The sequence below is a fragment of the Hyperolius riggenbachi genome, chromosome 4, assembly GCF_040937935.1.
Source record: "Hyperolius riggenbachi isolate aHypRig1 chromosome 4, aHypRig1.pri, whole genome shotgun sequence".
Taxonomy (NCBI): domain Eukaryota; kingdom Metazoa; phylum Chordata; class Amphibia; order Anura; family Hyperoliidae; genus Hyperolius; species Hyperolius riggenbachi.
In genome coordinates this window covers 386,098,773-386,112,361 of record NC_090649.1, presented here as the reverse complement: position 1 = coordinate 386,112,361, position 13,589 = coordinate 386,098,773, and the positions used below count along the sequence as shown (strand labels likewise).

The following is a 13,589-nucleotide window of genomic DNA, read 5'->3' as shown; positions in this document are numbered from 1 at the left end:
AATTATTTACTTTATATTACTGTATTTTAACATTGAATACAGAGTTCATGGTACGTGTATAGAGTGGGGTATAGTACTATACTAGCTGGGCCTATTTTTAACATCCGAGTCGCAAGCAACCAGAAAGCACATCCAAGCATCATCCAATTCCCGTCAGTTCCGAATAACCATGACTTTATTGTAGAATGAATTGATGCATATCAAATAAATAGTACCAGTTCACTGCATCAATCACCATGGTTTGATCTAACCTGCATGGGCGACCAATAAAATGTTGTAAAGATGCTTTAGACTTCAGTCACTGTGGTGCAGCCGCCATGTGCTGATTTTATGTGTTGAAAGATTGTTAGTGATCTAAAGGTGCCCATTGACAGTACGATTTTATCATCAGATGCAATCTTTCAATGCAATTTTTACAATCAAATTGTACAGAAAACTGCACAGTGTGTGGTAAAAAATTAAACCATTCTTTGGTCAATTGGATCAGAAAATGTATTCCATCCAAATGTTGAATTTTATGATCAAAATGAAAGAGAAAAAAAATGCCAGTTTATGGGAACAATTGATAATTGCATTCCGATTACTTTTGATTGTAAAAATTGCATTGGAAGATTGCATCGGAAGAAAGAAATTGTACCATTAATAGGCACCTTACAAGAAATACTGGTAAGAACAATCGTCCTGCCGCTATAGATAACCATTAACCTATAAGCTGCCCACAGCTAACATAATCACATACCACTGCCTAACACTAACCTCAACCCCTAGACTAACCTTATCCCTACACTAACCCCCACTGGACCCAACAGAAGCATGACTATCTGAGTTAGGAGTGCCACACTGCAGCCTCAGCATCAATGTGTGTGGGAACCTGTAGTGTGAAATCACAGTATCTACATGTAGTCTCAGCACTGTTGATCTCGGCACAGATTGACCTTCGCACCGAGCCCTGGGCATTCTATTCATTCCTGTGGAGCACCAGAGGCTCTGCACTGAGATCATGCAGGGGCAGCATCACCCGCTTCATTATTTTGTGTTGTGTACAAGTATAGGAAGACTAGTGCACAGATATGTAACAAGCACATTTTAACTTTAATGTAACAACTTGGCCAATACTTCTTATCAGCATCATACACTGCTGCGTGCAGAAAACAGATACATAATGATGGAAACCCAAAGCCGGATGAGCTAATGAAAGAATATACTTCTCCAATTAATTCTCTCTTACAGCAACAGGCCTGAGCCTGGATTTGACGTTCATTTAAACTACTAATTCCACAAATGGCCCTGACCCCACATAAGAGATAACTAACCACAAAGCAGATTTTTTTTCCCCTTTTGATAGCTGCAGATAATGTGAGCAACCCAGGAAAAGAAAAAAAGAAAAGAAACATACAATTCTTCACTCAAGTCATTCTGTAAACTGGAAGTGAAGTCTTTGAAGCCCACTCGAACAAGAAAGTGGATTCTATTCACAATTAAGGGGATTACAAGGAGCTATAATTGCTGGATTCCTTCATCAATTCCTAGAAGAAAATTCACCTATGACAAGATAAAGACAATATTCCATGCTACAGGTCTGGGCCTTGTCGCTAGAAATAGAAACTTAAATAAGAACAAACCATCTATAAAATACATTTCCATGCATAGGAGGCTATTTCTATGCCACATTCTATTCTACACAATAAACTGCAAGTGTCCCTGCGCCATCAACTGAATGGTTGTGTGTCCCCTGGCTTTTTTGTACTGAGCATGTGCGTAGCCAGGGCAGTTAGGGCACAGGGCCGGACCTGACAGTTTGTTGTGTGTGGCTAGGTTCTCATTGCATTGTGGGAAATAACAGCTTTTTCCAACTGCCAAGCAAGCAGCTGCCTGTGTGCATATACTTCAGACAGTGGTGGGGAACGAGCAAGCAGGGCGCGTATATGTGCGCATTGCGAGGGGGGGGGGGGGGGGGTAGCGGCTGTGACCTAGCACCCGTTTTTTAATGGGTGGGCCTTTTTACTAGTATGTTATAATGTGGACTGTGATCAGCAGCAGCCACTGAGAAGCCCAGAAGGGTCTACTTACTACTTATTACACTTTACAACAATGCTCACAGGAGAATCAAAGCTAAAGGGAAAGAGAGAGGGGTATGGAGGCTGCCACATTTATTCCTATTAAAATACCAGTTGCCTGCCAGCCCTGCTGATCTATTTAGCTGCAGTAGTGTCTGAATTAAACCAGAAACAAGCATGCAGCTAATCTTGTCAGTTCTGGCAATACCGTCAGATACACCTGATGTGCTGCATGCTTGTTCAGGGTCTATGGCCGAACGTATTAGAACCCTAGGATCAGCAGGACAGCCAGGCAACTGGTATTGTTTAAAAGGAAATAAATATGGCAGCCTCCATTTCACTCTCACCTTGGGTTCTCTTTAAAGGAAAACCAAGCTTTTATTAAAATTGGTATAATGTATATAAAATTGCCACTAATATAATAGTTTCCTGTATACAGTCATAGCAAATGAAGATGCTCTAGTGATACAGAGCCTGCAGAAGAAAGGTCGTGTGGTAAGGTTATGACAAGAATAGAATCATTATTTTTACGGAAATAATGGTACGTTTCAGAACGGTGGCAGGCTGCTTATAGGAGTGCCATTTTTATAAAGGAAAGCCAGATTCCCATCATAGCCAGTATTGCTGATAATTAGGGATGGTCAGTGTGATGTAACTAATGTTAAAGTTGATGCAGGGTTATGAAAGTTTTGTATTCAAATGTATGCAACTTGAAAATGAACATCGTTGATGATATTTGATTGGTCCATTTTTAAAGAGAACCAGAGACCACGAGAAAAATATGTTACAATACCTGGGGCTTCCTCCAGCCCCATAAGCCTGGATCGCTCCCACGCCGCCGTCCTCCGCTGCCTCTGTCCGCCAGTGCCGGGTCCCATCATTTCGGCCAGTCGAAGCAAGCGCAGTGCGCTCCCTCCGTACTGCGCATGCGCACAGAGCCGGAGGGAGCCCCTGGGCATGCAGAAGACTGGCCGCCTCCGGCGGAAGTGACGGGACCCTGTACCGGCGATAGAGGCAGTGGAGGACAGCGGCGTAGAAGCGATCCAGGCTTATGGGGTTGGGGGAAGCCCCAGGTATGTATAACATCTTTTTTTTTTTCATTTTTTAGAGAACGTTCGTCTCTGGTTCCCTTTAAAGGGGAACTTCAGCCTAAACAAACATACTGTCATTAAGTTACATTAGTTATGTTAATTAGAATAAATAGGTAATATAATTTTTTACCCACACTGTTTTAAAGGAACAAGCAAATGTTTGTGATTCATGGGGGCTGCCATCTTTGTCATGGGGGCAGCCATCTTTTTGGTTGAAAGGAGGTGACAAGGAGCAGGAGACACAGTTCCAACTGTCCTGTGTCCTGATAACCCCTCCCAGCTGCACACACTAGGCTTCAAATGTCAAATTCAAAATGTAAAAAAAAAAAAAATTTGCACCAAAACAGCAGAACGAGAGCAACAACATCAGAAATCCCATCATGCTTTGCACAGCATCAGGGGAAAAAAGCCCGGGCAGTTTTCTTCTGTGCAGCTAAAAATGAGGCTTGGATAAGGGAAACAAAGTTCTGATGCTGTGATACTGTTAAAGAAACACCAGGCCTTTTCAGTGCTGCTGAGTCGATTTTTAGTCCGGAGGTTCACTTTAAGCTGTATACAGTGGCTTGCAAAAGTATTCGGCCCCCTTTAAGTTTTCCACTTTTTGTCATATTACTGCCACAAACATGAATCAATGTTATTGGAATTCCACATGAAAGACCAATACAAAGTGGTGTACATGTGAGAAGTGGAACGAAAATCATACATGATTCCAAACATTTTTACAAATCAATAACTGCAAAGTGAGGTGTGCGTAATTATTCAGCCCCCTTTGGTCTGAGGGCAGTCAATTGCCCATAGACATTGCCTGATGAGTGCTAATGACTAAATGGAGTGCACCTGTGTGTAATCTAATGTCAGTATAAATACATCTGCTCTGTGACAGCCTCAGAGGTTGTCTAAGAGAATATTGGGAGCAACAACACCATGAAATCCAAAGAACACACCAGACAGGCTAGGGATAAAGTTATTGAGAAATTTAAAGAAGGTTTAGGCTACAAAAAAGATTTCCAAAGCCTTGAACATCCCACGGAGCACTGTTCAAATGATCATTCAGAAATGGAAGGTGTATGGCACAACTGTAAACCTACCAAGACAAGGCCGTCCACCTAAACTCACAGGCCGAACAAGGAGATCGCTGATCAGAAATGCAGTCAAGAGGCCCATGGTGACTCTGGACGAACTGCAGAGATCTACAGCTCAGGTGGGGGACTCTGTCCATAGGACAACTATTAGTCGTGCACTGCACAAAGTTGGCCTTTATGGAAGAGTGGCAAGAAGAATGGCATTGTTAACAGAAAAGCATAAGAAGTCTCATTTGCAGTTTGCCACAAGCCATGTGGGGGACCCAGCAAACATGTGGAAGAAGGTGCTCTGGTCAGATGAGACCAAAACGAAACTTTTTTGGCCAAAATGCAAATATGGTGGTGGCAGTATCATGCTCGGGGGGTGCATTTCTTCAGCAGGGACAGGGAAGCTGGTCAGAGTTGATGGGAAGATGGATGGAGCCAAATACAGGGCAATCTTGGAAGAAAACCTCTTGGAGTCTGCAAAAGACTTGGGCGGAGGTTCACCTTCCAGCAGGACAATGACCCTAAACATAAAGTGAGGGCAACAATGGAATGGTTTAAAACAAAACATATCCATATGTTAGAATGGCCCAGTGAAAGTCCAGATCTAAATCCAATCCAAAACCTGTGGCAAGATCTGAAAACTGCTGTTCACAAACGCTGTCCATCTAATCTGACTGAGCTGGAGCGGTTTTGCAAAGAAGAATGGGCAAGGATTTCAGTCTCTAGATATGCAAAGCTGGTAGAGACATACCCTAAAAGACCGGCAGCTGTAATTGCAGCAAAAGGTGGTTCTACAAAGTATTGACTCAGGGGGCTGAATAATTACGCACACCCCACTTTGCAGTTATTTATTTGTAAAAAATGTTTAGAATCATGTATGATTTTTGTTCCACTTCTTACATGTACACCACTTTGTATTGGTCTTTCACGTGGAATTCCAATAAAATTGATTCATGTTTGTGGCAGTAATGCGACAAAATGTGGAAAACTTCAAGGGGGCCAAATACTTTTGCAACCCACTGTACATTTGCACAGCGAATTTACATAATCCAGCATTAAATTAGAATTATTTGCATCTCACTGACCATCCCTACTGATAATTCCTGGCAATAATTATAACCGCTAAAATTGAAGAAAAGTTCTGAACAATGGTTATACCCCATGCTGAAATGTATCAGGAATCAAGTCTGCAGAGTGTGGGCAGGCAACAGATCTCTCTTAGATCAGAATGTATGGGCACCTTTAGTGTTCAGTTTTCCAACTGCTATTAGCTGTAGCTGCATCCAGCTCGGATATAAACAAAAGCCAAGCTTGGGCTAAGTGATTGGTCTTCCAAGCATCGTGTGTTACAACGGCAAAAGGCTGCAGCTGCATTTGGGCGTGGAGGAAAGTGCTAGAAGAATATTGGTAAAATTATTTATACTCTACTATTAGACAGTGGCTAATTCCGATAGTAGAATATCGCTAAATTTGACCAATATTTTACTATCATCTAACACTCTTTTCACACTAACCCTCCCACTACATATGCCAAATACTTCTCTGCCTACCTACCTGTCTCTGCTGATATTTATCACCTGACCAAAACTTCCCGCTACCAAAGCCTGAAGGTGGCCACTAAAGATACAATTTGCCGAACGATCGTTTACAAACGATTATTTGTATGTATGATCTGAAAGGATTGTTTGGGACTAGTAACGGACAAAAATCTTCTAACCAATCCAATCAGATTGATGGCATCGATCCAAAAATCTGATTGATTTCATTAATCTTCTCAGATTGATTAGGAGATTTTTGTCAGTGATCCCAAACGTTCATTTCCGATCGTTCATATGAATAATTGCTCGTAAATGGTGGTTCGGCAAATTGTATCGTTAGTGGCCACCTTAACACTTACTTATTCTCCCCCATTCTATTTTCCACTGCTAAAGTCTACCTTCCTCGATACCTGTGCTACCTACTATCGATATTTATCAGGTGCCTCCACCTACCAAGTAACAGTGTGCGGCGCAATCAACCCTGAGGTCAATGCGTAACCCATTTTACAGAACACCGGTGCCCAAATGATCTGCTTTGACACAATACACCCATTACAACATTGGTTCCCCCTACTAGCGAAACAAAACTCTTTGTTATAAATCTGTTCAAATTTGTGTATTTTTTCATAACATTGGTAGTCTATAAAATAAAATGATTAATTAATCTGTATTGTTCTATTTTATTAACTCAAAGACAGAACAAAAACACCACTCTTATGTTCTACCAATATGGCATTTCCAGAAGTTTCATAAAAGACAATAATGCCCTTTAATGTACAGTGTGTGGGGAGTGAAGGTGGACTGAGGCTAAGGTAGCTTGCTTAGAGCTCCCCTGGCTGTGTTATTTATATTCAGCTTTTGCACTTATTTAATTGCATTCGGTTATGAATTGGTGCAGTGCCAGCTTATCTTCTTTTCCTCTTGTTTTTCTTTAACACGTTAGAGTGTGTTTTGAAGTAAAATGCCTGTTTTACATATTTGTTTAGGCAATCTTGCTGAGAGAACCTTTAGGTCGTTGCTTTTAGTTTTGTTCCTTCATGCTTGTTACTTTTAATTAATCCCATCTAAAAGCATCTCTCTGCCTTTTCTGTCTTTGTTGTTTTATAGATCTTGAAGGCTGTTGGTGGGTTTTTGTAGCTTCATAAAAAGCAGTGGTGGTTTTGGGGCAATCTAGTTCTACATTTACAGCTAGGAAAGCTACTGCCTGACATCACGCCAAAACCCGACAGTCTGAAATCTCTTAAGTGGGCTAAACAGTGTGAAATAACACGGTCCCAAAGCTGAAAAAAACATGACTCTAAATGACAGAACAGTGAAATGCACACTCAGGGGCTCACAGCCAACATATATAATGAGCAGGAGGTCAGGCAATAGGTAGCTCATCAACTATCTGAGCTAATGAGGTTCTCAGCTCTGACTTAGTAGCCACCTACAGAAAGCAGATGACTGTTAAACTCTATATAACTTAAAGCAGTATCGTCACCATAAAAATCAAATTTCAACAGCAACTGGTCCGAGTGTATTAAGTGATAAAGATGCTAATCCTGCATTCAAAACTTTCAAAACTTTTTCTGCTGTTATGATTTGGAGTTATCACCTACTTAAGGAGCACTGGCCCTTTAGTAGTCGTGCCAAAGAAAAGCATGCTGGAGGTTCTTTTTATCTATAATCTATTCCTCCTCTTCCCTTTATTTCCCTGCCAGCTTCTTATCTGAAACCTAATCCCCTACTCACTTGGGTTTACAAGCAAGGCTGAGGCAACTCAGCGATTGGAGGAGACAAGAAAAAAAGTAAAGGGCAGAAATGACATCACGAGTTAGCCTTAACTGTGGGCAAAAGACATGGCCCCCACCAGGAACAGAATTCTCATAATTTACTATATAACATTCACTGAAATCAAAACGTGGACATGTGTTATGTAAGTAGATCAAGTATTTATCTACTTATTTATGTGTTTTTTTCCCTGGCATAGTATGGCTGCGGAGCAGTGCTTTTCAGCGCTGCTAGCTTTGGGCGCAGCCAGCGCCGCCATAGACTGTAATAGGAATCAGTCTATAGCGGCGCTCAGTGAGGAAGGTCGGCTCCGTCAGAAGACGGAGCCGAAGTTGTTTAAAAAACACAATAATTCGGCCTCCAGCAATCGCTGGAAGCCGAATTATTTCATTCCCCCACTATCCATGTCGGCCTGGAGGGGGAATAGTAATTAAAACGCCCCGGACTTGTGCAGAAGCAGGACCAGCCATTTAACAGCTGGATCCTGCGCCCAAGTCTACCAGCGCCGTATTCAAATGTACGCGTATGGCTGATCCTACTGCTTTAATGTTGACATGACTGCCTAAAGGTGGCCATACATCAGGCAACTTGGCGGCTGATCGACCATCTGGTTCAATTATTATAATCGAATCAGATGAAAATTGGGGGGTGCATGCCCGATTGATAATTTTAGGTTGAAAGTTGATCGAATGAATTGGTTGGACATGCTGGAAGATGTAGGTCTGACCTACTCGGGTGCCTGGTGGTAACGGTGAGCAATATCGGGACAAGCGACGTATGCAACAAAACTCCTGACGCTTCCCCCCTAATGTACAATGTGCCCCCTATGCCCACATGTACACCAACAACCACATGGGGTGCGTTTATGGACGAAGGACCATGCCCGGAGCCAGCAGAAAACAAGCAGCGGTCACTTGAGGGGGGGGGGGGGGCACACTGCACATTAGCAGGACAGCGTTGGGCCAGTGAGGCGGCGACACAAGGCCGATTTTGTGTCGGTTTCAGCTTGAAACTGATTGGGTATCAGCCTGCGTTGTATGGACAGCCGGCAGATCTCTCTCTCTAACCGATTTTTATCAGAGAGAGATCTGTCTCTAGGTCGAATCTGCCCATCAACGCTAGACGTATGGTTACCTTAAATCTCACCCAAATTTACCAGACCTAAATTATTTGTGGAAAAAAACCTACTAACTTGGCTGGATTATCCAAGGCAGCTAAGACTAATTGTCCTCAAAATACAATGCTGCAGAAGGTCTCCAGCTTATTTACCACCTTCTTCCTTTGCGGAGGACAGGAATCCTGAATAAATATATTCATAAACAGATATTGTATTTGAACGATTCCTGGCCCAAGAACATTACTTTACACAGCCATTGAATGTGTGTACACAGCTTTGGTACAGACATGACTTCAGACAAAGTAAGTATAGCTAAAAAGGAAAAATATCTACTTATCAGCGGGCCAGTACAAATATAAGAACAGAATCAGAATTCCTTCTAAAAGCCCATCTTAATAAGACAAAATAAGGCACAAGTAGTGACTGTAAATAAAAGACGTAACTATAAAGATGAAGAGTTATATAAAGTTCAGCTCAAACTGAATAGCGCTGCTTCATTTATTATATAGTTTTTCAAACTTGGCCAGCGCAGATAATGGATTTTGGAAGGCCAGATACAAAGCTGCTGTGAATGCTGGAGTACTTACAGTAAAAATATTTCTGCCACACACAAAGAGAGCCCTGGAACATTAACGATAGAAAAGACATTCAAAAGTGTATTGTGGGATTCATGAAAACAAGTTGACAATGGAAAAATGTCTATTAGACTTCCATTATGGTGCTCTGCACCTGCCCATCAAACCACCCAAGCACGATAGTGGTCCCGGCAGCAGAATGGGTGAGTCTTACAGTGGAACAGAAAAGCTGTGCTCTCAGGCTTAGCATCAGCAATAAAGCTTCACATTGTAAGGCACCATTTCCCAGAAATTTGTTCTGCTGCCCAGACAAGAAAAAAATGAGAGGTGACGGTTCCCATAATAAAAATCAAATGGGCCACCAGAGAGACAGAACATCCAGTAGCTTCTATGAAACTGTCAATGTGCCTACTGGTGCACGCAAGCTCCCTTATTCTTCTGTCCTGAAATGACCTTACTGGGGGGCTTTAGCTGCAGGGTGGCAGGCATGTGCTGATGCACCAACCATTGTCTGTGCCACCGTAATGAAGTACAGTAAAGCTGACCTTGTCTGCATAGTTTTGAAAAGTAATCATTCACTTCAAAACCTAAACTCTTAATTAACCCAAAATCCAGCCGTAATTACCATGTCACAATCTGCTGTCTGAACATCGTAGCTTGTTGACCTAAGATGCCACAATCAACAAACGCGTGCTTTGCTTGGAAATCATATTATCTAATGAGAACTTTTCTAATAAGATCATCACTAGTTTACTTATACTTTCACCAATCTGTAAATTCATTTGTACTTCAGTAAGAATAACTATCCTATTATTGTTCACATGTAACTGTGGTATTGCTATTCACAAGTTAAGAATCCCTTTAAAATTCGCCAACAATAAAGTCCAGTAAAAGAAGATTCATGACATACTGAGCTGAATCTTGTATAGTCTTAAATAGGAACTTTAACCCAAGGTAGAACTTCATGCCAATCAGTAGCCAATACTCCCTTTCCCGTGATAAATATTTACCTTTTCTCAAAAAAAAATAAAAATTAGGGGGTCTGTATGGCTGATATTATGGTGAAACCCCTCCCACAGTGTGGTGTCATGACAGTTTCCTGTCTGTGAACCTTGTTGCATTGTGGGAAATAACAGCTGTTTCCAACTGCCAAGCAACCAATATCTCCCTTTGTGCATATATATATAGCAATAAAAAAAACAAAAACCTTTTAGCCTACCACATTGTTAGTGGGTGTGGTTACAGATAATGGAAGTTTCTGCTGTCTGTTTTCTTTCTTCTTTACCAGTAGTAAAGATGATGACTAGCAGGCGCATTGTGTACTAAATAACTTAGAATAGCAATCAGTTCTTGATTTCACTTCTTTTTAACTTTTCACTTTACAATGTATTGATTCATTTTTAAACTCCTACTACTTTTTTTTTTGGTGAAGAGCCACTTTAACACATCATGCATCGTGTATCCAGACTAAATACAGCTAGCCTTATAGTGTAGGACACAAAAGATGACTATATGGACAAAATGACAGAAGACATGCTATGAACAAGAACACTTAAAGACATGTGTTTGTGTAATTGTAAGAGGAAAAGTGAGGGGAAAAAACAGGTCCAGATGTCACAAATGCCAGCTTATCAGCACTTTTGAGTTGTACAGACAGCGCCTATATTTGTTACGGATGAGAAGCGGACAGATTGCTGATGACACTTTTTTACCATCCTACTAGCACTTCAGACTCAGAGGTGTGCACAAGAGACAGAGGGCTTGATTCATCAAGCTACGCTGCTAAAGCAGCAAAGTTTAATGTGCTGTAGTGCGCGCTATGCACGCCTTACATAGAAATGCTCGCTGCCATGTATGGAAGGTGCCTTCCTTAATTCACAGTGGCGGCCGCGATACTTCACTTGCGGCCGCTACTGTGTTAATTTAGATAAGAATGTTAATTAACATAGTAGTAGCTGCGAGTGAAGTATCACAGTAGCGATCCTTAACAGGAGCAAGACCACCTGCAGTTAATGTTACGGGCATTGCTAAGGAAGCAATGCGCGTAACTAAGGAAGGCACGCACCTTACATGGCAGTGAGTGCTGCTATGTAAGGCTTGCATAGTGCACGCACTACAGCACATTAAGCTGCGCTGCTTTAGCAGCGAAGCTTGATGAATCAAGCCCAGAATCTCAACTCATTCCTGTTCATTTTGAATCTAACCCCGCTACCTGAGCATGGAATAATCTAAAATGAACAGGGACGAGTGGAGATTATGTCTTCAGCACAATTCCACTTCAAAGTTAGTGTTGGATGGTGTGTGTGTGTGTGTGTGTGTTTTATTAACACTTTGTTCGATATAGGGGGGCTATGCAAAAAGAGAGAGAGAGGAGATGTGGTCTGGTAGGAGAGGAAAGAAAGGTGAATATGCGGACCATTAGCAAGCCTGTGTCCTTGCCCTTTGCAGATTGCAAACGATCTGCAAAGCACAGAAAATTCCATGGAAAACTACTTATACAAGGAGACTGCAAGAATAAAACCTGTACTTTCTTCACAGTATAGACTCCTCAGAACTTCGAAGTACAATTTAAGCCAAAAATCAGTTTTAACTTGTGAAATATAAATTTCTTCCTGGTCGCAAACAAATAGAAGTTAATTTTTAAGAATATTAAAATTACAAAACAACATGTTTCATGAACTAATTTAAACAAACAATTATTAACTACTTCCCGACAAGCTGCCACATTAAAACGTCCTTTTGGAGCATCTTAACGGCTCCAGGAGGTCTTAATGCGTCGGTCGTCCTCGCAGTGCATGCATGCGTGCACCCACCGCTCATACCGTCGGGTCACAGAGATCCACGATTAATTGGGGAAGGGGAACGATCCCCTAACCAATTGCAATGCCTGGAATGAATGTACAGGAGGGGGCCATGTCCATTAATAGTGACTGGAAGTAGTAAAAGCACGTTAGTGTAAAAGAACTAAACAAAAAGTGAACACTGGAAATCAGGATAGTGTTTAAAGCGCCATCTTGTGGTGAAAAGTTAAATCACACACACATTATGGACCGGATTTAAAAAAAAAACCAAAACAACAGAAAGATTCCACCTATATTTCCAAATACTATATTGTCGCCACACATTGTGATAGAGACATGCCATAATCTAAACGGTTTAATAACTGGGACAAATGGGCAAATGAACTGTGTATCGACAGAAGAAAGTTTTATTTTAAAATAATGGCTGAAAACGGAGATTTTTTTTTTCTTATTTTTCTTGTCAAAATGCATTTAGAATAAAATAATTCTTAGCGAAACGTACTACCCACAGAAAGCCTAATTGGTGGCGAAAAAAAACTAGGTATAGATCATTTTGCTGTGATAAATAGTAATAAAGTTATTGGCGAAAAAAAGGGAAGAACGCTGACAGGTGAAAATTGCTCTGGTCCATTACTGGTAAAAACCCTATGGAGTGAAGTGGTTAAATAAAAAATTAAAAAAAGAAACATTTCACTTTAAATATTGGGATTTATACGGAAGATATGCAGCCTATTATGGAAGTAGCCTGAGAAATTATTAAATTAGAATACCTGATATTAGCTAAAACAATAATCAGTACTTTATAATACAACCACTTTCGTTACAACTTTTTTGTTTTGCAAAACCAATGTTGTTGCGGCATTCACTTATTTATAAAAGTGTTATGTTACTGGAATGCATACTGGTAAGTAGGACAACTAATTGCTATATCAGTAAGTCCATAATTACAATCAATGTACTATAAATATGTAGCAATTGTAATCAATGATGATTTTGTAAGATGTGCTCATGCCTCTCAATTACTGCATTAAACGTGTCAGTTTCAAAGTGTGACTCTTGTAAATGAACTAGAAGAAAAGATCCCACTTTAAAAGGACTCATTCAGTTGTAATCCGGCAGTTTACCCATAGTCTGGGCCTTTGAAATTACTTTACTATTACTTATTTATACCAAACATTTCCTGCACCTTTATCTGTGCTTTCAAGACACACTACCAAGAAAGACTTGACTGAGAGTGTCAGAGCCACACCAAGTGCATGTTTATGAGGAGAAATGGTTCAGGTATACCTGTGATGAATGAACATTGAATGGGAAACTGCAATCATAGGGATCCTCTGAGAAAAAAAGTTTAATTTGATAAAGTGTGTATTTTATTTCTTGCCCCTATAGTGTGCCTGGCAATGTGTTCTGCAGATTGTTCCCAGCCTGAGCTTACTTGTGATAAGAAATTGTCACCAAGCGTTCAGGGCCCGTTTCCACTTGCGCGATTTCCACACTGAATCTGCAGAGTTTCCCCGCAGGCAAATCACGCAGGGAAACTCTGCCATAGGAAACAATAGCGCCGCCG

The 13,589-nt window shown here is 41.1% G+C and overlaps 1 protein-coding gene across 2 annotated transcripts in view; it reads right to left on the bottom strand.

Moving 5' to 3' along the window:
* Positions 1-13,589, bottom strand: part of CRIM1 (cysteine rich transmembrane BMP regulator 1) — a 982,593-nt gene that overhangs the window by 494,852 nt on the left and 474,152 nt on the right. The window lies entirely within an intron of this gene.